Source organism: Labrus mixtus, chromosome 10 (genome assembly GCF_963584025.1).
Source record: "Labrus mixtus chromosome 10, fLabMix1.1, whole genome shotgun sequence".
NCBI lineage: Eukaryota > Metazoa > Chordata > Actinopteri > Labriformes > Labridae > Labrus > Labrus mixtus.
Genome location: NC_083621.1, coordinates 1,563,513 through 1,589,576, shown reverse-complemented (window position 1 = coordinate 1,589,576; position 26,064 = coordinate 1,563,513). Strand labels below are relative to the sequence as shown.

Here is a 26,064-nt window from a genome sequence, read left to right as displayed (position 1 = left end):
AATCTGTGACATTTCCAATCAGCGGACGCTTCTGCTTAGCAACCAGCCTTACATACCTGCTGCCCCCTGTGTGATTAATCAAAAAATATCTGACACATGCAGGTTATTCAATTATCTCTCCTGCCAGGGTAGCAGGGGGGTAGTTTCCAGGACCCCTAGGGCAGAGAAGTTCTTGCTTCAAGGATTCAAAAGGCAGCAGAATTGCAGTAAAAATAGGGCAGCACAACAGCTGGCTTCTCCTCCCCAGAGGTTTGAATACATATTTGATGAAGGTATAGTATCTGGGATAACACATGCACACACATACTTTGGCAGTATTGCGTGATTTTTGCCCTCACAATAGCTATTGTGTGAAGCGAACAAAGACGCATAACCAGTCGAACACATCTTGGTAGACCGGGTGTGGGTCTGTAGATGGTGGAAGCATACACCGGTGCATCTGGACTCAAAACATCTGGATGCAATTCTGTTTGAGGCAACAAATGTTCGCTGTTTTTACCTGAGTTAACATAAAGCGGTGCGTTTAGTGGCTGGCAGAGCATGAGGGGGCCTCCTGTGTGGCTGGGAAACGGTTTCAGAGCTCTGAGACCTGTGCAAAAAAATCACAAAGCGCATATGGTCTGTGATGGATTTCCATATTTTAAGTATGTAACAGCAAACGTCTGTTAAAGAGTTGACCTCTGCAGAAAAACCGGGCCCTTAATTTCCACCTTTCAACGTTATGCAGGATCACAATTTGTACCCCAATTTCTTGCATCAGTGAGTTACAGACCTTTTTTTACATTTCATTTATTAAGCTCTGCTGCTTTCCTTCGGGACATCTACTCCCCCCCCCCCCCCCAACATCAACATCATTGGCCATTATTAGCAGCTTTATGTTTCTAAACGTGTGTAAAATTAACACATTTATAGAAGTCAACTTTGATTATGAGCCCGTTCACGCTGCTTTGCTTGAAAGCCCGGGTAAGGTGCATGTTATCAGTATTTGGTTGTCATTGTTCAAACAGCATTCACAAACTGTATATTATATTTTAAATTAGCATAATGTGAAGTAACACACTCGTATTTATTCTTAGTTAATTGTGTGACACTTTTCAGTGTGTGCCATTAATCATGATTGCAGAAGTATTATTTAATCTACGTTGTTAATTTGTTTGGAAAATGAAAACGTGCTTTGGTTCTCGGCCAAATGAAGGAGAAAAAAAAGGAAACGGGCACTCGTTTGGTGCTGCAGCACAACTGTTCCATCCATCCATTATATACACTACAGCCCTTTTTCCCATTTGGGGCTGCGGGGGTGTTGGAGCCGATCCCAGCTGTCATTGGATGAGAGGCGGGGTTACACCCTGAACTGTTCACCAGCCAATCACAGGGCTGACATATAGAGACAAGACAACCAGCCACACTCACATTCACACCTACGGGCAATATAGAGTCACCAGTTAACCTAACGAGCATGTGTTTGGACTGTGGGAGGAAGCCGGAGAGAACCCACACATGCACGAGGAGAACATGCAAACTCCACACAGAAAGACTCCTGTCAGACGGGGATTCAAACCAGGAACCTCCTCGCTGTGGACCACGATGCAAACTGTTGCTAGGAGACCAAGTTTTCACTCTTTGGCTTTTGAAAGCCGAGTCCGACTTTGACACAGTGAACCATCATATGGCATTAAAACAACCACCCAGCTTTGTACATGGGAGCTCCTGAGCTCTCAGGTCTCGTAGGTTCCTCGGGATTGTTAGTGGACGGCCTGCCTGAACTCCTCCCTCGTTTGTCCCTATCCTTCTTCCTGCATCTTTCTCTATCCCATTTTTCAAGCCCGGTACAGTTTCGGCAGATGGCTGTTCATCATGAGTCTGGTTTTGCCCAAAGATTTCGGCCTCTTTAAGGAAGTTTTTTCTTGCCACTGTAACTGTGCTAAATGTTGCTAAAGGGCTCATGTTGGATTACCGTTGGGTGGATGTAATATAACAATGTAAAGTGTCCTGAGATAACCTTTGATATGAATTGGCGCCATACAAAGAAAGATTGATTGATTGCTTCATCTGACGAACATCATCTTGTTTGATTCAAGTTGATATCAGTTAAATAAAGACAACTATTTGTTAATGCTATCATGATGGATATGTTTGGAGCCGAGGTAACCGTGGTCCTCCCTCGTCGGTCGCAGGTGTCCACGCTCTCCTGTGATGATTGATGCGGCTGACTGTGAGCCGCCTCCGTTGCCATTTAATGGTTTGTAATCAGAGACGTCGAGCTGCAACTTTATCATCTGCAACAGCGAGGGAGCGCCTCACCTGTTCTCTTTCTCCCTCATTACTCATGCAAATATACATAATGATAACTAATGAATAGTGACACCATGCCTCCCTGGTAATTGGAGGTAGTTGTGGAAACCATTATGGCCTCTTTTTTCCCTTGTTCTTCTTTTAAAGAGGGTCCACCGAGGGGATGGGCATCCAGGCGGGACTGGGGCCAACGCTGTTTAGTAGAAATCGTGATTATTAGAAAAAGAGGCAGATGACTGGTGGTGCTTTGACGCCGGTGTTTCACTCACCGGGAGGCCAAAAGACTTGTCATGGATGTGCTCGCTGCTTGTTTTTCTTTTGAGGTGAGGTCACAAGCCCAGATTGTTCCGGACCTCCTGCGTGGAACCGCATGAGGTCCCGCTTGCTGAGTGCTAAGATGAAAAAAAAAAAACAGAGTCTGTGCTAAAACAGTTCTTCCCTTGCAATACACTGCAAAGTGGTTTTAGTTCAATTACTATGGAAGCGATTAGTGATCAGAATTCAAATGATAAAGCTAATTTGAAAATTCAAATGCATTAACAGAAATTCTTTTTAAGTTTCAGAATATGAGTGTATTATTTGACTCAAAAATAAAATGATGATAATTTATCTAATTTGAATTTTAGTTTTCAACTTTAAAAATGCACATTCTTTGACTAAATTAAAATGAGGAAGAAAATGACATTTGCTTTATCATTTTCAAAAAATGCCCCGCTAAATTTGTATCATAATTCAAATGAAAAAGCTCATTTTAAAATGAAAATGCAGTAACAGAAACACGTTTTAATTTTCAGATTATAGGTGCATTATTTGACCTATATTTAAAATGAATATTCAGTCATCCAGTTTGCATTATACTTTTACTCTCTATGTATGCATATTGTATGACATCATTCAAATGAAAACTTCGTTTTCAAACTTGCCGTGCTACAAAGTGATCATAATTCAAACCAACTCGAAAACGAAATGGCAAAGTGGACGGCGCAGGAAAGTGACGTCAGACTCCAGCTCCCAGGTGAACGTAATGTTTACAGTCTATGAGGCGAGCGGGCAGCACGATGGGTGGCGGGTTGAATCTTTAACACTAGGGCAGACTTTAGTTCACACTGTGATACAGGTGGTGATCGGAGTGTTTTTTTCAGCGCACACTGAACTTTCAGCGAGACGACGCAGCAGCTTTATAACCAGAGCTGCCAAGTCTCACGCGTGACACCATGCCCACTATCTCTGACCGTGAGAGTCACTCAGCATCTACACGCCGTGAAATTCACACAGACGTGTCCTAAGACCGGTTTATTGATAGATTATAGATCACTCTCTTCTCTGCTTAACTTAGTTACATTAAAAAAGATTATCGATTGAATTTTCTGTTTCTAATAATCTCTCCAGCTCTGTGCACAAAGTGTCTCTCATCCTCTGTGCGTAATGGCTCACACTCTCCCTCTCGACCGACTGTATGAGCTCTCTCTCCCTTTCAGAGATTGTTTTGTAGTTATTAAAAGAATAATCAACTTCAAGGCTAAAATTGAATAAAAATCAGGGCAACAACTAGTTTGGAGCTTGTACCAGCATTAAAGATTCACCCCGCCACCCATCGTACTGCGCGTTCTGCCCGCTCGCCTCATAGACTGTAAACATTACGTTCACCTGCCTGGGAGCTGGAGTCTGACGTCACTTTCCTGCGCCGTCCACTTTGCCAATTTCGTTCAAGTTGGTTTGAATTATTATCACTTTTTAGCACGGCAAGTTTGAAAATGAAAAGCCAAAGACCTTTTAGTTTTCATTTGAATGATGTCATACAATATGCATACATAGAGAGTAAAAGTAAAATGCAAACTGGATAACTGAATATTCATTTTAAACATAGGTCAAATAATGCACCTATAATCTGAAAATTAAAACGTGTTTCTGTTACTGCATTTTCATTTTAAAATGAGCTTTTTCATTTGAATTATGATACAAATTTAGCGGGGCATTTTTTGAAAATGATAAAGCAAATGTCATTTTCTTCCTCATTTTAATTTAGTCAAAGAATGTGCATTTTTAAAGTTGAAAACTAAAATTCAAATTAGATAAATTAATCATCATTTTATTTTTGAGTCATATAATACACTCATATTCTGAAACTTAAAAAGCATTTCTGTTAATGCATTTGAATTTTCAAATTAGCTTTATCATTTGAATTCTGATCACTAATCGCTTCCATAAATTACAGCTCTCCCGATCCATAATTATATAAGCCACTGTGGGAATGGCAGATAAACGATCATAATTATTTCTCCATTGAGACTAAGATCTATATCCATCTCCATTAATAATTATATAATAATTATAATTATAATGCTTTGTAATGTACACATGTATTTACATTAAAAAGGGGGACATGCTTTTGAACCTCTTGCTTCCACTGGTAGATAAAAAGTGAGATGTTGATTTAAAGAGTTTTTAGTTTGCTACGTCAGTGATATAACCACTCGACCTGACCAATGCATAACCAGCACAGGCATGTGGACGTTAAATGTAGAGACTGAAATGATAAAGTGATCTTACTATCTGATCATTAAGGAAACATGCAGCAGCCAGTATGTCCTCCTTCTAACTTTAGATTCTGCTCCTGAATGTTCTGGATTTGTTTGGACCAGAGAAGGTAAAGGCGGTTTTAAGACATCCCCACACGGCCGTTTTGGACGCCCCTCGATTTGTCAGATATGAGAGCAGTTATCAGGTCAACAGGTGTTGCAGCGATGGAAGCGGGCAAGAGAAGTGGTTCAGATAGAAGTGATTGTACCCGACCTAAAAAGCCTCTGCATGTTTCTAATAAGCTCCACGAGCAGAAACGTGCTCAAACTAGGATCAATATTGGAGATGCTTTTGAAAAATGGAGAGAGGTTAGAACACAGAAAGGTTTACAGACCCATGCAGAGCTGGATAAACACTGAAGCTTCAGTGACAGCTCTCTACAATGTTTAGAATTTAGACTGCAGTACCCATTTTAAACACTAGGTGTCAGAGTTACATATTGCTCTTTTAACCTTTAAGGAGGACAGACGGCTCTCAGTGTTAGCACTTCTAATGTTAACTGAACCCTGAAAACCAGTGTTTGATCCTTTCACTTGCAAAGTAGTTTTATTATTTAGGAAAATTGACAAACTCAATCGTCAATGTTTTGCAGATTCTTTTGAGGGTACTATGGTTATAAGACAAAAGTTTAGCATATTGAAACTAAACTGTTATTACTTCTTGCACATATTGTCCATATTTAACAAAGGACCCCCTTAAATCTACTTGGCCTTAACTCACTAATGAAAGATTTGTTCTTGTTGATCCAGTGACTGTGATGTTTGGAGCTGCACTACCTCCACTGAATTCAGATTTCAAACCAGACCTCGGTTCTATGGACACATGGCTGCAAGAAAGAAAGAAAAAAAAATCAAAGGGATCCATCACTGACCCCAATTTTCCAGGGCTACTTCATAATTCAGTTTGATCTGAATACATTTCCCTCTCGCCTTTCACGGCAAACCCTACAGAGTTGCCACAGAATCACAGTCGGTACTAATGAGAAGTGGAAGACAGAAACTCCTTCAAAGTCCTCCACTCGCAAGATAAAGGAAAGTCTTTGCAGGCTATTTCCTTATGCTAATTCGCCTTTAACTGTGAGATGTACACAGGAAAAAGGAAGTTACTTGGACTCAAATAAGACGACGACTTGGGCATGTGAAGCTTAATGAAGGTCTGCTGAAATGCTTCATACATTCTTGATGAGTAAATATGCCATGCAGAGGTTAGAAACAGGGGTTACGCTTTATTTGGCCAAGCTCCCGATGTATGGACGGACTGGTTCACCTTTTGTTATTTACTGTATAAATTAACTCATGAATCATTCACACAGCATCTATGAAGGAGCGGGACCAACACATTAATAAATAATCCACTATGCCAGGAGGCCTTTGGGGTGTGAGAATCCAACCGCCCAACATTTAGGGGGTGTTTTTGGTCCTTCTTTCTGTCACTGAATCCTGAAACTGCCGATCTCTGCCTCCTTCAATTCTTGAGACAGACAGACGCACAAATTGCTGCATGCTTTTCTCTCACTCTCCCTCTGTCTGTCTCTCTCTCTCTCTCTCTCTCTCTCTCTCTCTCTCTCGCTCTCTGTCTCCGTGCATTTTGCCAGGAGTGAGTTGGATGCTAAAGGTGTGCAGAAATGATCATTACTATCTAGCGACTTCTGCCTGCACTGCCATGGCAACAGAAAGCAAATGTGACCGTGAGATGTGTTCCAGTCGCTGGCAAGCTCAAAAGCAGAGCCCCTTCAAGGACTTGGAGTAAACAGACACATTTGCCCAATGGAGTGGAGCTGATAGGTGTTCTATGCTCAGGCTTTATAACTCATTTCAAAGCACTCCTCCATTTTCTGGCAACTCAATGTCATTTTGCAAACCCTGATTTAGGTGTCAGACTCTTCTGGAGAGATTTCTGAGCTCTAATTCCCGTCTGACATAATTAAAGTCTAACTTTTCTTCAGATATTAAGATTCTGCAACACTCATGGTTGGCTTTTTTAGCCAAATCTTGAGCGCAAGTTTACTTTTAACCACCCCTTTTGCCAAAAAATGAGATATTTTTTTTTTGTACTTGTTGCCAGAAAAGGGTTATTGAAAGGCATCGCTGGAAGCTACCCAACAACTTTCACTTCATGATTGGTCTTTAAAACAGAGATGTGCAAGAACTTTTTTTGACGGACAAATTTTTACAGACTAGCAGCCATGAAGAGGCAGAAAGCAGCGGGATGCCAGATAGCTGTGAACCAGCTTCAAGAAATGAACTAGCATCAGACGTATGAAGATGCAGCGTGGCAACAAGATGGGGGGAGACAGCGCTCTACAATGATTAGAATTTGGACTGCAGTACCCATTTTAAACAGCAGGTGTCAGAATTACATACTGCTCCTTTAATTAATCAACATCACGATACTGTCAGATACTTTAAGATCACTTTGTTAGAAGCAAACACCAAGAAAGCAGGCATGTCTTACTCACCATTATACTGTTTCATTTCAAAACATCAAAACAAAGCAGCATCTCCTCATTCATTGATTATATTCATCGAGGTGAAGTCATGCTTCCACATGATGAACTGCATATTCCACTAATAACCAGATAAGTTTTTTTTTCATTGTTAATAGAGGTCTGTATTTTCCATCCATCACACTTTAATGTTTTTTTTTCCCAAACCATGTAGCCTGTCTTTTCTGTATGAACTGTGTGATGAGTTATTTTGACATGTCGGGGCCGAACGCATGACAGATATGTCACGGCGGGACCTCAACCGAGACATAATGACACGACTGACAGGGAGCACTGACACTACATTTGCATATCAGAATAGAGAAGGAATCTCTTTAACTTAATCAATACGGTATTCTTTTTAATATAACCTTTTGTAATGTGGATATTTTTATTGCTGCAACACATTTGAATGATGCGGATATCATGAACTATAATTATTAATATTAGTCTGATTTTCATCGTCTGCTCCGTTTCTTAAACTGTGATTAATTCCACTTGACGACTACTCAGAGGTGAAGAGAACTTGGACGTCCTCCCGAAAGGTGGAGGTCTCAGCTAACTCCCCGTAGCCTCCTAAATCATCTTTCACTGAAGGGCAGCAAGGTTAAGCAGGTTCAACAGTGCAAATAAATAATGAATTCAATAAGGGTAATTAAGAAAGCACATCAGAAGAGCGGCGCGCGACCTCCCAGCCCCACACACGGCCCCAGACTTTAAACCCCCTCCCGGCGAGCTCTCCTCGTCTTTAAACTACAAGCTCCATGACTCCTGATTCAACTTTCATTTTTAGGTCTTTCTCAGAGGTTGGGAAATCTACAAATCCCTCATAATCCTAATTAATTAACACTGTGGTGAGACAAACCGCAGTTATCTATCACTGTTGGCCTCTCTTGTCGAATGAACAGTGCGATTTCTTGATTTCTGTCACTGCGAGGTGAAGACCCGTCACCGCCACATCAAGAAAAGGCTCAGCAGTCGTCCCGTGGGTCTGGTGGTATTGATTCAGTTGATGAAGCAGGCTATAAGCAACACATTAAAGTGTTCTGAAATAAGGGAGATAATCCTGAAATAACAATGCAGAGAGCATAATGACTAATGCAAATGACTGAATCCATGTGATCGAGGTCGAGAGAGCTTCAGTCGGCTAATTGATCCCAGAGCATCTACAAACCTCCACGCTAGAGTTTTCTTTATTTAAATGAAGAGCTTTAAAATACTCTATTCTAAGATCATCAAAAGAACTAACAGTTAAACGATACAATCTCACATTTTTTAAATGATTAAAATACATATATATAGTCTTTTTTTGGATGGGGGGGGCTTTTTGTGCCTTTATGGTAGAGACAGGACAGTAGATCGAGTCGTAAATCAGACAGAGAGAGAGAGAGAGAGAGAAACTGGCCAACAGTGGTTCTCAGCTCGTCTAGCCTCTTTTTGACCAATCAGATTTATTTTATTGAAAGATTGTAGAGTTTGGACCTCAGTCAGTACAAAACGTGACAGAAGCAAGAAACCGAACAAAACAAACATGTTTGAAAAGTAATTCAGAGACATTTTTTACATAAGCTTTTTTCCAGGCACACATTCGTGACCCACTGAAAATGGCTCCGCGACCCACCTCTGGGTCCCAACCCACCAGTTGAGAACCACTGACTTAAGCCACGTTTCCACCAAGCGGTCCGGTTCAGTCCGGTTCGGTACAGTACCCATTTATTTTATTTTACACCGTCGAAAGTCGGGAATGGAACCAAAATAACCGATCCGTACCGTCCTACTTTTTTGGTACCCTTCTGTTGGGGTGCCAAGTGTACCGATCAAGCAAGATCAGGGTTTAACATACCGAACTGTACCAAACTGTACTGAACCAACCCGGGCCACAGGTGGGACTCAAACCCGGGCTTCCTGTCTGAAAGAAAACAGCCTGTGCATGTGGGGCGTGCGCACCAACCACTACACTCCTGGCGCCCCCTTCAGGCATATTTTAATCTAAACAGAGAAAATGTAATCAAGGCAACACAAGATAATAGAAACATCAGGTTTTTAAGAGTCTTGGGATTAAATTGATGCAAACTACATAAAGTGCTATACTACTCGTCCACTCGCCTTCATTAGAGAGGACAGCTGAAGAGAGACAGGAAGCTTTGGGAGGGAAGAGTGGGCGACGACATGCAGCAAAGGGCCGAGGTCGATTCGAACCCAAGGACAACAGCCTCTGTACATGGCGTCATAACCACTAGGCTTCCAGCGCCCCCCCTGAAGTCCACATGTTGATGCGTCATCTGACGAGACCATGAACCCTACTGTAGATCGGCCATCAGTGTGTAAATGTGTTTGAATGTGATTGGCACGTCGCATAGCAGCCTCCGCATGAATTAAACTGCATGTGTGAAAGGGTGAATGTTTTCTGCAGCGCAGCGCGCTCTGAGTGGTTGGAAGACGAGACCAGCGCTGTGTGAGTGCAGTCCATTTACCATTTATACGTGTTACAAAATTGCCACATCTCCAATACCCCGACACCCCCATGAGTCATTTTGAAAACTAGCTGTGTAAAGAGGGCCTGTGGGTTTTTTAGAAAGCTACACGGAGGAGTACAAACTTGTAAATACTTTTGATACCAGTGTGAATGTGTAAAACACAGAAATCACTTTGTGGCGCTGACTGTTTCCCATTAACAGCAAAAAGCTTTTCATATGGAGGCTGGACTGAAGTGTATGAACACACTGGACGTGGCTCTGAGTCCCACTCGGCCTCCATGTTTAACAACACCCTTTTCTGTTGTCACCGTTGTACTTCAATCCGTCCGAGCCAGCGGACACTTGGTTCAGCTGATCCCCTGTGATTTCAGCATTTGCTGATTTGAACTATAATGATCTACATCTGGTTAACTGCACTGGTTACCATTCATCTCCAGAAGGCGGAGGATTAAATCAGTCTATTTACAAGTGCTGCCTTTGATCCATCAAGGAGCTCTGACGCATTACACACCGCATGTTTGATGTCACATGCACATGGGTGAGTATGAACGATAACGACAAAGAGAGGGGGAGAGAGGGGGAGAAAAAGGAGGAGATATAAAGGAGTATCTTCAGGTATACCTTTGCCTCAGAAACATGACTCGGGTAAATATTTCACTGGCAGACAGCCATGGTGGATACGATAAATAGATAGAGTATAGAAGCAGCCAGCTAGATTAGTTCATAGGAAGAAAGGTTCAGATAATAACTCCTCGGTATCATCAGTTACCCTAAGCGACTTCGTATGACAGAGAACATATTTCATGTCTAAAAGACACATCACTCCTGACAGCAACCCCCAATGGGTCTCTCCAGAGCATATCTTTTATGGTAGATTTCACAGGGGAAAAAAAAGGTTAAAAGACACAAAAAGCCCCTCAGTACTTTAAGGTGTAGCTTCAGCTTCATATCAAGTTGTGCTAAGGCTTGATTGGCAGCTCCACATTGAGTCGTAAGGCAACAATTTTCTCTCCAGAACATTTTAGTCAATATGCGGTTCGTGCACAATATTTGCAGAAGGTTTGAGAGTCTTGGCTTGACTGTAAACAGGGGCATGTCCAGACTCTTTGAATGGGGTGTCCCAATCGGGGCAGACTGATGGCCAGACTAAGCAAATAGCCAATCACAGTTTAAGATTTTTGGTCCGGCACCTGGGTGGCTGTAATAGAGTCGGTCGTCTCTCAACCTGAATGTCGAGGGTTCGATCCCCAGCTCCTGCAGCCACATGTCCGATGTCTCCTTGGGCAGGACACTTAACCCTGAATTCCTCCGGCTGCTTCGTCGGCAGCGTATGAATGGATGAGTTACTTCTGATGGACTCTTTCCACAGCAGCCTCTACCATCAGTGTGTGAATGTGTAGGTGTGACCTGCGGTGTAAAAGCGCTTTGAGTCGTCAGAAGACTAGAAAAGAAATACACAAGCTCAAGTCAGTTTACCATTTACCATTTAGCTGGTGTGGCCAATCAGATTTCAAGGTTGGCCCATGCCACTCCTGGCCACCCCTCTGGACACGCCCCTAGAGTGGAGAGCTCTTTACTAACCCGACAAGCATTTCAGACATCAATCTCAGAAGCGATTGGCTATCATCACGACAAGAACGTATAGCCTCTAGACGCAAAAGACAACTTCAGGAGGCTTCTGGTGACGCCAGTGGTTCGAAACAAACTGGACTTCGAGTCAAAGACTTTCCTTTTTGCAGCCGGCAAAGCCAAAAAAACAATTAATTCTGCCTCATTTTCTCTCTACACTGAAAGAATGTGTTCACAGAGATTTGATAGACATTAACAAAGTATGAGTGCATATTTGGCTCTTAAATGTCACATAAGTAAGCTATGTGTCACCCTCAATGTTTATGGGATATAAACGATAACTTAAAAATCATACTTCAGGACTATAGCATGGATTGATCTGTGCAGCATGAGCATAAAACAACATCTTAAAACACACTTGAACACACAAGGTTATGTCCCCCACATGGAATTTGCATGAAAGTGGCCTCTAGTGATTTCTGGTTTGCAACATGGAACAACATGCACACAATTTGCCTCAGCATGTAGTGTGCTTGTTAAAGTGTGAGATTGAGGGGGTCTATTTCCTCGGGTCTACCGTCTATAACATGTCTCCCTGAGGGGGAAGTCATGCAAACGTGAATGAAGAAGCTCCCTGTGAGGTGGGGCTCGGTCTGATGTAAGACTTGATGCCTCTGGGGGTGCCTCATAGTGGAGCAGACAAAGTAGAAAAATGTGCCAAAGCCACTCCGCGGTGCTTTTGTCGAGATGATGTACAGAATATGTATTCCTGACTTTGCTGCGAGGAGTGTAGGAGTAGTGTGAAAAGCCACAGCTAAGGTGTAAAGACATTTCAAAATGATGAATCTTTTTCACCCCCGAAATTAAATGATTAAAAAGCACCAAAATAAATACGAAGCCTGTTCAGGGAAGGTGCTATTCTCAGCTGCTTTGAGTTGTAAGAAAAAAACCCTCATGGGAGGAACTAAAAATGACTGCATGTAGAGACAATATAATGTGTGCATTTTAATCTGTTATTGTATTCAAATGAGATTATTATTTGCATGATTTTTATTAAAGGAAGGATGTGCAACTTTTTGTTCCAGTAGATGTCGCCCTTGAGCTCCAGCATGAAACCAGAACAAACTGCTGTTTGGCCACGCCTCCTCCATACTGAAGCCTCCGCTGTCCTCCAGAGACACACCTGCAACCCCCCTCCACTCGAGTTCGCATGAAGCGGCTTAGCAGAAGCGGAAGATAAAATTGTCCTTTGCTCGAGCTGCAATCACCTGTGTCCTGCATTGTTGTGTTGGCATGCTAATGTTAGCGCTCTTTAGTTAGCTCGTAGCATAAATTGTAATTGTAAACTGACACAGAATGAGCGGGATCTAAAAACTCTTACTAACATCCAAATAATCAGTGAGTATGTTCTTCTTCTTCTCTCTAGTTCTTGACTAAAACAGCTTTTATACACAAGGGGAGGAGCCGGCCGTCCCGTCCATGTAAACACGGCTCTGACAACAACACAGCCAGCGGGACTCGAGCTTCTCCCTCATTGTAGACAGTCATGACTCAGAGACACATTTACACAGGAAAGAATTATTTTTATGATTTATTTACAAATCAGTAGAATCCCAATGATGATTCAAACTGTGGGGAACAGTATCAGAAAAACAAACCTGATGTATGACAGAATAATAAAACATATGCAAAGTATTTACAGTGTGATATTTAGTCAATGAAAAGAGCTGTCTCCTGCTGGATGGTTATATTGAACCATACAAGTACGTTATTGTATTCCATCCGTTGCTTTCATGTGTTGATGTCTCCATTTGCATAGGCCAGATAAAGACATCACAAGCAGCCTCAGCTTGCACACAGATCTCTCCCACTCCTTGCAATACATTTCCACACTCGTGTGTTGACTCCGCTTGGCAGCAGTGATCAAATCCTTTTTCAGTGGAGAGGGGAGTGTGTGGGCGATCCCACTTTAGCGAGGGATAGCCAGATGAAAGTGCGCAAACAGGCTTTTGTTGCTGGAAGCACGTCCTTTTGCAAGAGAAGAGAAACAGGACTAATTTTGAGGGTGAATCACTGCAATCACAATGCATTGTGACGGCGTTCTTCACGGGAAAACACACCACTGGCTGCTGCTTCAACATTATAATGAAAGGTTGTGTAACCTGAGCACATTTATCAGAGTTGATTTGCAGATGCATGGGCTTAAAGGCAAAGCACTCCACTGTGGTCCGACCCTAATAACCACAACCTGACACATTGCATATCAAAAGAATTCCTCTCGCTATTCAAAGGAGCAAACGCGTGTATATCTAAAGAGCAAAACAAGGTTTACTCCAATCTTACACAGATTGGTTTGGATGCTAAATGCTTGCTTTAATCTTAACACTGTTACATGTATGTGCGATCCACACACATGCACATGCATCTGGGAGCTGCTTGGTGTGAACAGTCATCTTGGCTCCCCTGATCTGGGACTTTGCCAGTGCACTCAAAGCAGCTTTGGAAAGATCTCAGAGTTGGCACTGATCAAGCTCTTTGATGAATGATCGAAAAACAAATCAGCTTACGAGGGAGAGTAGTGAAATATTGAACGATGCTGTCTACGAATGAAAGGTTTGTGTGGAAACAAAAATAAAAAAAATGGTAAGATTACTCCAAGAAACAGATCTTCAAGAGTATCTTACTGGCTTTCTGTGTCATACTTCCAACTCAAACGGGATAGAACCAATCACAAGACAGAAGGCGGGACATAACGTTGGGATTAATTTCATCTTTTCATTTTCATCTTTTATCGTCCAATGAATAAGCAGCTCCTGTAGTATGTTTTCAATAATTTGCATCTTACCCGGAAAATATATATATAACGTTTTATTATTTGAAATGAAATCTTCCTGATATGAAACGGGACTGATGAATGAGCAGAGGCGAAAATGAGCTGTACAAGGGGTGGGGGGTATGACTCAGCAAAACGCAGGGACTTTGATGGATGGGAGTTTTTAAAGTCTGCCTCAGTGAGCATGGAAATGGAGCACAAAGATAAAAGTAAAGATGAGATGATTAATATAAAAAGATTGTCTCATCAGTCCACTTTAGTCCAGGGACATTCAGGTGTTATACCCAAATACATCTGTAAACCCAAGACCCACCAGAAGAGCCACCATATTACCTATCATAAGATCAGAGACGGTAAAAGGACTTGGTTCTTTTCTCGTCTTCTGACTAAGCAAAGTGCTTTAAGCGGACGGCTGTGGCTCAGTTGGTAGAGTCGGCCTCAACCAGAAGGTCACGGGTATGATCCGTAGCTCCTGCAGCAACATGTCCTGGGGTTAAACCTGTGACCTTCTGGTTGAGACCGACTCTACCAACTGAGCCACAGCCGCCACATCATAAGAACCCAGGCAGCACGTGATCATGTGCACAAGAAATTAGTATTTTAAAGTATGCTCAAAAAAAGAAAAAATTAATAACTAATTTATCTTACAGTGTAAATTATATTTAGCAAATTGAGTCAAAATGAAAACACTCGCACACAGTAGTTATGAATGGTAACTGCATTACTGGGCTCCTGTGTTAAAATGATCCAAGAAATGAACCAAATTCAGCTTTAACAAACACAAATCTAAACCTCATCATTGCAGTCCTACTAATCAGCCGAATGCATTTGAAATGAGCGTATTGCCAAGGCACTCACTTAACAAGCCACTCATAGAGTAATTAACAGATGGGGGAGCAGCCTGTGGAGTATTTTCAACAAGAACTTCTGATGTACATTTTAATTACTGACAATTTTCCTCCTATTAGTTGAGTTTGGGTTAGAACAGATTTTGATTGGAGTATGTCGGTCTGCTGTGTCCTCCAGAGATGTCGGCTATGTTGGCTCAATTCTCAAGGCGCTGTTCTCAGACATGTCACTGTATGATGACTCGCCTCGCCTTGAAGGTTTTTTTATAGAACTTTTCATTTTCCAGGCTGAGCTACACTTTGGCTTCAGAATACAGCAACCACTAAGAGGGACCAATTTGATCTTACTGCTCTGCAGAAATGGAGCCCATACTTGTCTAGTCATTACCCGAGTCTGCTGCCTTTAAATCTACTGTCTTCTTTTCATCTCGAGTCTGAACACGAGGCCCCGACTGACAGTATTTCTCATGCTGCAGAGCCGGACAACAACTGAATTCTGCTTTGGTCCTTTTTTCATCTAAAGAAAGTAACTCTTGTAGAATAATGATAATAAAAAGATCTGTAAACTGAACAGGTTAAAGGTCACATATTATGTAAAACCTACTTCACCATGTTCCTCTAACTCTAACATGTGTCTCTAGTCCGTCTACAAACCCCCCAATGATGAGAAAAGTCCATCCTCTCCGTCTTCTGCCTGCTCCACTTTTCAGAAAATGTGTGCTCAAACAGGCCGTTTGGAGATTTTCCCTTCATGACATCACAAAGGGCAGTAGCCCCTCCCCCAGGTGGGTGACACTCCCACAGCTAGGTGTTTGTTCTGCCCTCTGAGTCTGCCTTCTCACCTTAAACAATAGGACATGGAGCGAGAAAGCCCGAGACACCCAAGCCCTTCCAGAGAGGGGGCGTGGTCAGACACAGCTCATTTACATATTTAAAGGTACAGACACAGAAAAAGCCTGTTCTGAGCAGGGCTGAAATAGAGGGGTTTATAGACATGATCAAATACAGGATCACAGTGGATTTAGAACAAGAAACTTCACACACATGTTTTGGGGAGCTCTGAGACTTATTTACACTGAAGAAGAGGAGGAGGATATGTGACCGTTAAATATGAATCCCTGCACATTTCTACACGTTTGTTGTGTATGTTGACAATGAAGAGTTTATGTAATCATTCATCGGATTTTTTGGCTGTTCAACTTCAGCTGTTCTATTTTTTTGGTGCTTCTGTCTTGGCAGCTGAAATGAACCTCTGACTGTGCTGGAGCATTCAGTCAGAATCCTAAACACACTTCTAACATCATTACCTATCAGCCCTTTCTGAGCAGATGTTAACAGAGATCCTGGATTACAGACAAAAACAAATACAAATGCAACTTGAATCAATAGCTGCAGGTGAATAGGCAAAAAATATGTTATTGAGATGTAGCAGACAAACACAACCTGAGGTCAGTTGTTGCCCTTAAACTCTACTGGTCTGTCTACACAATGGTGTTCATCTGTTCCCATTCATAGTAAAGTTGTACATTGCTTCTGCTACCAAAAGAGGCATTTAGCACAGCCTCCAGGAGTTGAAATGAATTCTGCAGGGGGGAAAGAAACACGAGTATTGCATGGAGTTGTATGAGATGAGAAGAAATAAGGAAATTCAAAATCGATGCATACATGCACACCCTGCCGTCATCAGTATAGGAACAACTCGGGGCTAAGTGTTTGACCAAGGACAAATCGGACATGTGTCTGCAGGAGCTGGGGATCGAGCCCCCAACCTACCGGTTGAGTGATGTCCGACTCCACCAACTGACACCCCATCTTGTGATGGTCGGGTTATATATGTCTGTTGGGTATCGTGCACTTTGGGTTCTTTTCTGTTGAATTGTATTTAATTATTTTTAGTATTTTACATTTGTTATGTTCTTGCTGTTGTTTCTGTTCTTCTGTGTTTGCTTTAGTTTGTTCTTGTTTTTGCTGTTTGTCAAAGCACTTTGTAAACCTGTGTTTTTAAAAGGTTCTATAGAAATAAAGTTATTATTATTATTATTATTATTATTATTATCTTTTTCTCTAGTCCTGAACTAAAACAGCTTTTATACACAAGGGGAGGAGCCGGCCGTCCCGTCCATGTAAACACGGCTCTGACAACAACACAGCCAGCGGGACTCGAGCTTCTCCCTCATTGTAGACAGTCATGACTCAGAGACACATTTACACAGGACAGACTTTATGATTTATTTATGAGGAACATGTTGCACATTATTCCTTTAAACGTCAGATATAGTTGAGATATTCATAACTCCAACCAAAAGTCTCAAGCTGACATTGATTAAAGGGTTAATTAGCTGATTCTTTCTGCTCTACAATAATGCCACTAATAATGACATCATCAGATGTGGTCCATGGGTTTTCTTACAGTGGCAGGATGAACTGTTCAGACTACAGATCAATTCCGTCTTCACCCTCTGTGCTCTGACATGAGACATACTTTGCCTCCAGATTTGGACACAAAAAAGCACAATTTGACAAAAGAAGATGTTACATACCCAAGATAACATTCTGCTTGTGTTGGTTATCTTCATATAAATCTGAAAAATGTTAAATGCAAATTCATGCTGAGGTGTCTGACTCTCTCTACTGCAGCGCTGTTTAATGATTAAATGCCAAAAACGACATTTAATTACCAGGAAAACATTTAATGAGCAAGTGCATGCCCTTTCCCTGCATAAGCATTGCTTCACACTCACATGGTTCAACTCATTCACACATTGCAGTTTCACAGAGCCGCCGTTTGCAGCTCGCCGCTGAGCAGCATCACTGGGACATCCAGCCGCTGATTGCTTCGCAGAGCACACATCAGCAGAGGCTGTTGAGGAAAGAAAGTGTCTGAATACTTCATTTCACCCGCTCATTTTCCGGCAGCATCTGATCCGACATGTGTCCAGTCGAAAGCGTGGCTCAGTTTGGATACTGTTCCCCGGCACTGCTCCTCCTCATGCGTGTTGTTTTTTTAAAATCTTGGCCCGTTACCTTCCATCCCCGTCTCTCTCTTAAGACCGGAGGGGGCGAGAGGCGATGGCAGGGATCATTACATCATAAAACACCCGCAGGTCATTGTCCTCAGCAAACTGCCACGCGACATTACCACAACGCTCTCTACAAGCAAGTGGACAGGTCCTGTGTGCCACAGCGCTGGCACAGGAAGAGGGAGAGGACATGGGGGGGGGGGGGGGGGGGGAAGTAGAGGAAGACGAGAGGGCACGATGAGAAAGATGAGGAGAAAATGATGGGATGAGAGATCAGAGAGAGCTGAGATTAAACGAAGGGGCCTCGTTTTGTCCCCACGGTCCAAATCACAACAATTCTCATGTGGAAATATTTGACATTTGTATTTCTGTGACCTGGATAATGTTTGCTCAGACACGGAGAGATTGCATAAAGTCAAAGGTTGGGGGAAGTATGGTGGATGTCAGAGTGGCCATTGACACCTCAGAGCTTTCTCTTATTACTAGAGAGTGAGCTGACATTTCTGTTTCCATGTGAAGGCGACCCACCCAAACACGGAGGTCTTTTATACAACATGACCCCTTTGTCGGTTCAGAGGAGGACACGCTCACTCCGGCTTTATTGCTTACACACACACACACCGACATTTTGCCTTGTTTGCTCGCAACCTTTGTGGCTCCACAGGAGGCTGAGACATCATAAACAACCGACTGTGCTGTCTAAATACAAATCATTATGTTGGCTCACAGAGCTCGTATTTACGAGTCTTGTTCTGAGTAAACATGATGAGAATTCTTACAGTTATCTGATGACGTTAATGCAAACATCATGAAAGAGCAGCAACATGCTAGTTCTGTTAAAGGTGGAGTCACTAGCATTTGTTGTAGCAAAAAATTTCCCCCATGGGGGATCAATAAAGTTTATCTTTATCTTTAGCTTGTAAAATCAACCTTCAAACATGGCCCCCCGTCTTGGGCTCATCGCCCCCCAGAATCTCACGCCCCCTGCAGGAAGTAGTGTGTACGTTTACTGTTTGTACCGAAACTACAAGCTAATGCACGCTAGCTCAAGCTAACCGCCGGTGTTTGTCACCTGACTGTCCAACAGGAAGTAGACCAACTCCACGTCCACGAGCAAAAGACAACACAAGGTTCACCCTCCTTTTAGAACGAGCTTTATCCACTTGATGTTTCTCCTCACTCTGATTATATTTTCTCTTCTTTGCTGCTACGTCCACGTCCGTCATATTCCCCAATTTGAATCTCGTCCAATCACTGAATTGTATCCACTCCTAAACTCACCTGCTGCGCTCTCATTGGCTGCAGGAAACACGCCAGCTCCGCCCAGAAACGTCCCGAGTCGACCAGAACAAATCAGAACAGTAAAATCCAGTCAGAGGACAGAGTCTCTGCAGACACAGTCACCACCACACATGTACGGAGGCCCAGAAGGGACGATGGAGCAGCTTCACTTTAGGAGAAGTCTGTATTTTATTTTCAAGGAACGAGCTGCTGACTCTGTCTTTAAAAAATGAATGTTATTGACTTTGGATTGAAAAGAGATTTACCTCTTTCATTTCAACTCCACAACCTATGCGCCTGTTTTTGATCTTTGTAATTTGGGATTTTGGGGCGACAATAGCCAGGAAAATACCTACACTACTTTATGGGAGAGGGAAATCTGAATACGACTTTGACTTGAAAAGAAAAATAGAGAGATGGTCCAAGCAAAGGTCAACATAAGTACATTTGACCCAGAAACTGCAAAAATACACATTTTTGGTATCATTATAAAGTTTCTCAAAGGGGAAATTTTGTCTTCCTACATCCATTATCTTTACCGCTTTTTCCCATTCGAGGTCACTGGGTGGCTGCAGCCGATCCCAGCTGTCATTGGGCTAGAGGGCGGGGTTACACCCTGGACTGTTCACCAGCCAATCACAGGGCTGACATATAGAGACAGACAACCAGCCACACTCACATTCACACCTACGGGCATTTTAGAGTCACCAGTTAACCTAACGAGCATGTGTTTGGACTGTGGGAGGAAGCAGGAGAACCAGGAGAGAACCCACACATGAACAAGGAGAACATGCAGACTCCACACAGAGAGACTCCTGACAGACGGGGATTCAAACCAGGAACCTCCTCGCTGTGAGGGAACAGCGCTAACCACTGTGCCGCCATTTTGTCTTCCTCTTTCTTCTATAATTTAAAATTGAAATGCTATTTTCCAGACAAAACAAATCAGTTTTCAATCAGTCAACGTGCAACGGTTTATCCTCACAATAAATCAATAACTTGTTATGAATTACATAACTGATATGGAGCTATTTTTAGACATATTTAGACACATTTTCCAGCTACTATATCTCTGTAATAAACATCACTTTCATGAGGCTGGGCTGTCATTCCACCCACTCCTCCTGTGTAACTGATCAAACCTGCATAATTCTGCAGTTTGTCATAAACCTACAATTACTGACAGCCTATGGAGATGGATAAACACTGTCACAGAATGGAAATATAAGAGCTTATCATTGGCCCCGCTAATGCGTCCACCTTTGATAAAAGAGCTACGACTTCATATATTTCTTCATATAACTTTGCCTCTCAGTGGAGCGCCGTGTAAAATATGAGCACGGTGAACATGCTGCAGGGACCCAGCGCTCCTCTCTCTCTGGTTTTGTTCTCTACAAGTGCAGCAGCAAATCCTCCTCACTAAACAGCAAAAGCAAACAAGAGAGAACAAATACATCCTTTGCTCTCTGCAAACATTAAGACAAACACGACGGCAGACAAACACAGAGTCGAACAAACCGGGTATGACAACAAACAAGTTGGCCAAATAATGTCAAATACAGAGCAAAGGAAATAAAAGGGCAAGGGAACAAACAAGGGTGAACCCACCGCAGCAGCCAGAAAATGGAGTTCCATTTTTATTCAGCACAGCCACTAATGCAAATAATGTGTCTTGTACAAATTCCAGACATATAAATGCAGGGAAATTGAGGAAATAAATAAATAAATGGGGGAATAAATTGAGAGCGGGGCGAGGCACGGAAAAACTTCAAATGAGAAAGTGAGGGAAAAATCGGAGCACAAATATCTGGAGTCGGGATGGATTAGTGTAAACATGTTTTTTTTTTCTCTCCAAGAATATCTAATCAAATCATCGTGTCCTCTCGCTGACGGTGCTTTGTGTTCTCCTGAAAGAAGAGGTGAATTTCAGACTTCTTTTTGTTATACACACACAGATGAAACATAACAAATCAATACACACAAGCCTAAGAATAAACAAAATACAGAATAATATGTTCGACACATTTGATCAGTTTTACAAAATAAAATATAAAGATGTAAGTTGGTTTCATGGTTTTCATCAGGGAGGGATATAGGAACTAAAACATGTCAGAAAATGATGTGTTGTAGATTGAGATGCAGTTTTATTTTAAAGGAGCAATATGTAACTCTGACCCCTAGTGTTTAAAATGGGTACTGCAGTCTGAATTCTAAACATCATAGAGAGCTGTCCCCCCCCCCTCCTCTCTAGAGTCCATGCTCACTCAGGTCACCATGTGGTGGACTCTGAAGCTTCAGTGTTTATCCAGCTCTGCATGGGTCTGTAAACCTTTCTGTGCTCTAACCTCTCTCCATTTTTCAAAAGCATCTCCAATATTGATCCTAGTTTGAGCACGTTTCTGCTCGTGGAGCTTATTAGAAACATGCAGAGGCTTTTTAGGTCGGGAACAATCACTTCTATCTGAACCACTTCTCTTGACCGCTTCCATCGCTGCAACACCTGTTGACCTGATAACTGCTCTCATATCTGACAAAACGAGGGGTGTCCAAAACAGCTGCTTAAAAGCTCCTACCTTCTCTGGTCCAAACAAATCCAGAGCATTCAGGAGCAGAATCTAAAGTTAGAAGGAGGACATACTGGCTGCTGCATTGTTGTCAGAGAAGCCAGCACTTCAACATAGCATGTTTCCTTAATGTCTGATCAGATAGTAAGATACCTTTATCATTTCAGTCAGTACACATCTTACTGATTGGACCTTTCAGGGGTTTTTAGAGAACAACCTGAAACATGTAAACATTCACTTTGCTTGCAGAAGACACAACTGAAGGATTTATAGTCTGGACTGTTCAGACTGTGCAGAGCCTACATGGCTGTGCATAAAGGGGAAGAAGGATGTACTGTACATCCAGCAGTATTGCATAAGCCAAGCTGTCAGCCCACCTAAGACTGCTTCAAAGTCAGAGATGCCTTGGAAAACAATATACACTGAACACCTAAACAGCACCTCCCACTCCTCCCTGCAGCAACCCTTTGCAGTGGTGTGACATGAAATCACACTTACTACCTCAGCAGCCTCACAGCACTCGTGGTCTTTTACATATCCAACCTCAGAAACCACAGCAGCCGAGAATTTAAAGCTATTTCTGTTTACTGACATAATGTCACATGTGACTATTACACGGATGTCACTTTAAATACATAATTCCTACATGCATAAGCTGGAAATCCATAGCCACAATATCCTTGTACTTTAAAAAAATATTGAGCACAAATGAAATCATGTTCCTAAATCTAAGTATTCAATTGGCTGTGGTTATGCTCTGAGATTCATTTCAACAATTACACAATTGTTTCTGCAAACCGATCAAAAGAAAAGTCAAACTGCAGGGATTTGGCTATTTTCTCAGCGTGCACGTTATCCATGTGATTGATTGAATTCCCGGGTCGACTGCAGGTGTCTATTTTCACTGGCTAGATTCAAACAAAACAAGAGACAGTGCAGGCACACGGGAACACGTTAAAGCAACAGCACAGAGCATTGGAGCATAAATAGGCTTTGATTATTCCGCATACCGTTTGTACTGTTTCTAACTTTTCTTCCCCATGTTTATGGTTGGCAGACATTTTGTAAGAAGCCACCGGTGCGTCCAATATACCAGTATAAAATGCTGACACATGCACCGCCATTAGTGCGATTGCAGCCACCACAATCACCCACTGCATGCCAACTGGCATGATTGAAAATTAGCCCCCATTCGTTGTGCACTGCAAGCTGTGCTGAGAGGCAGAGCGATGCAGACCAGGCTTACTCCGTCATTAAGTCATAATCCTGCATTTAAGAAAAACAGTGGTATACTGTTCTTTTTAACTTTCACCTACAGGCTGAGAGCTCAACTATCGTACTGTAGCTGGTACGAGGGCTGACGCCACAAAGCGAAAACAGATGCTACTCATAGTGCTACACAGCTGCACAGAAACTGCACACGGTGGACTTTGATGACCGCAACGGAAATCATTAGGCAGGAAGGCAGTTTAAATACTTCTACTCTCTGGGAGACTAAATGAGTCTGCTTCTTATATTGCCAACCGGAGCAACTTCTGCTCCAGTTTGGAGTGACAGCGCTGCAGTTTCTTCTTCTCTCATTCTGAAAAAATAATGCTAAAACAAATTTTGTTAAACAAAATGCTAATTGTCTGGTTACCTGGATATGACCTTTCATTACCGTCAAATTCTGTGAATACTTACTGAGAAACCTTGATGGTTGAATTTTTACTACTTCAGATATCCAGAGGCATTAAAGGTCACATATCCTCCTCCTCCTCTTCTTCAGTTTAAATAAGTCTCAGCGCTCCTCAAAACATGTGTGTGAAGTTTCTTGTTCTAAATCCACTCTGATCCTGTATTTGATCATGTCTATAAACCCCTCTATTTCAGCCCTGCTCAGAACAGGCTGTTTCTGTGTCTGTACCTTTAAATATGTAAATGAGCTGTGTCTGACCACGCCCCCTCTCTGGAAGGGCTCGGGTGTCTCGGGCTTTCTCGCTCCATGTCCTATTGTATACGGTGAGAAGGCAGACTCAGAGGGCAGAACAAACACCTAGCTGTGGGAGTGTCACCCACCTGGGGGAGGGGCTACTGCCCTTTGTGATGTCATGAAGGGAAAATCTCCAAATGGCCTGTTTGAGCACACATTTTCTGAAAAGAGGAGCAGGCAGAAGATGGAGAGGATGGACTTTTCTCATCTTTGGGGGGTTTGAAGACAGACTAGAGACACAGAGTTAGAGGAACATGGTGAAGTGGAGTTTACAGAATATGTGACTTACTATCGACAGAATCACTAACTGCATGTATATTTCTTTGTAAGGGAGAGTATTGATATTATTTCAATATGCACCATTGTGCTCTTTTTTTAAACCCAGGCCAGACTCATGTTTTTAGCAAACATATAAAGAAAATCAATGTAGCAAATAGAGCAATCTTTTCCATTTTATAAACACTCCATGTCGTCCCATCTGAGGAACCATTTGTCACCAATGAGCGTGTGTTGCACATGTCTGTGTCTCCTCCTATCAATAAACCCTGCGCTGTCACCTGCTGTGCCGTGTTATTAACACCCATCTTCATGGTGATCTCTCAAAGACATCATCGATGGGGGTCGATGGTGTTTCTTTACAGTCTGGCCTGTGGGAGACGTCATACAGTGAATGAGTGAAAGCTCCCCCACCTCACTCTAAATCTCTCCTTGTGACCGAGATAAGAGCAGAATTGAGTTATTGAGCAGAGAGTTTAAGATATAAGCGCTGGCTAAAGGCAACGCTCAAAAAGAGGCACAATAAGAAGAGATTGAATGTTTTTTTTTTCTTTACAAGTGGGGCCATCTCGTCTGTGCCATTAGTCTACTGCAGAGCGCTGATTAACACACGGTGTAAAGGACTCAGGAGGGGGCGGGAGATTGTGTGATACCACGGTTAGCACTTGCTAAAATAGCATCAATTTGAAGGTTATGGGATAAAGTCCTCGGATTATCTCTGAAATACAATATAACCGCTGCTCAAACATTTTCCTGGCACCTGCTGCATGCAGTACAGTGATGCAGGGACTCCATAAACTAATGTAAACACCTCATGGAATAGGCCATTAAATAACGCTAATCACAATTACAAACACTGCTTGAAAGGTGGGTCATATTTGGTTAAGTGCCAATTAGCAGTGTTTGTCAGCTATAAAGAAAATGATGGCAACCAGCACAGTGCTCTGTGAGATACCTTTAAAGGAGGTTTTTAAAAGGTACTGCTCAGATAATTTATAGGTAAAGCTTAAAGGAGCAATATGTATCTAAAGTTAGGAGGAGGACATACTGGCTGCTGCATTGTTGTCAGAGAAGCCAGCACTTCAACATAGCACGTTTCATTAATGTCTGATCAGATAGTAAGATACCTTTATCATTTTACTGACTACACATCTCACTGATTGATCCTTTAAATATTCATTGAAATCTATAGCACAGCCTTTATATACCCTGCTCTAAATATTACATTCTATTGACCTTGTACCATTCCAGTGAACAGTGACAGTCTTGTCACAGCCCGTTTCCACCACAGTCCCAATGACAAATATCTCCACATTTATTGCTCATGATGCTTCACTGAATTCTGATTTGAAACGGCTTTGACTGTACTGAATACCGATTAGATATTGAGAATAAAAACCTGCACTGCTTGTATCATTTACGTCGTCTGAATAATCGTTTCATCACTAATGATTTATTTCAGATATCCATTTCTAAACATGTTGTGATGATTAAACAAATCTGTCTAATGTGGTCACGCGGCCAGTGAATAAAAATACAGTATGGTCTGTTTCCACATAATCCCGCATGAATAAAAGACCATTTCCAGCAGCAATGCCGTCCTCCATCAACAGACTATTGTGGAACAAGTCGAGTAATTAACATACATAATCATATAAAGAGAATTAAATTGTATTCATAATCAAGAGAGAGGCAACAAAAGGTCGCATTGGTAGTCAAGTCACTCGTGGGCATGAGGTAATGGCAGCCTGAATGCTCTGACAACCCAATAAAAGGCAGGTGAAGAACATCTGAAATTCACAGATTGATCCAACAATGGGGTGAGATTAAAAAAAAATGTGTGCATGAATTGCATTTAGCCAAAAAA

At 42.2% G+C, this 26,064-nt stretch overlaps 1 protein-coding gene across 3 annotated transcripts in view; it reads right to left on the bottom strand.

The window, feature by feature from the left end:
- lingo2 (leucine rich repeat and Ig domain containing 2) overlaps window positions 1-26,064 on the bottom strand; it is a 250,040-nt gene that overhangs the window by 130,560 nt on the left and 93,416 nt on the right. Inside the window, exon 4 of one of the 3 annotated variants that reach the window (XM_061047600.1) lies at window positions 2,562-2,684. The exons of the other annotated variants lie outside the window; for them this stretch is intronic. The gene's annotated coding sequence lies outside the window, so the exon portion shown is untranslated. The remainder of the gene's footprint in view (window positions 1-2,561; window positions 2,685-26,064) is intronic. 3 annotated transcript variants of the gene reach the window in all.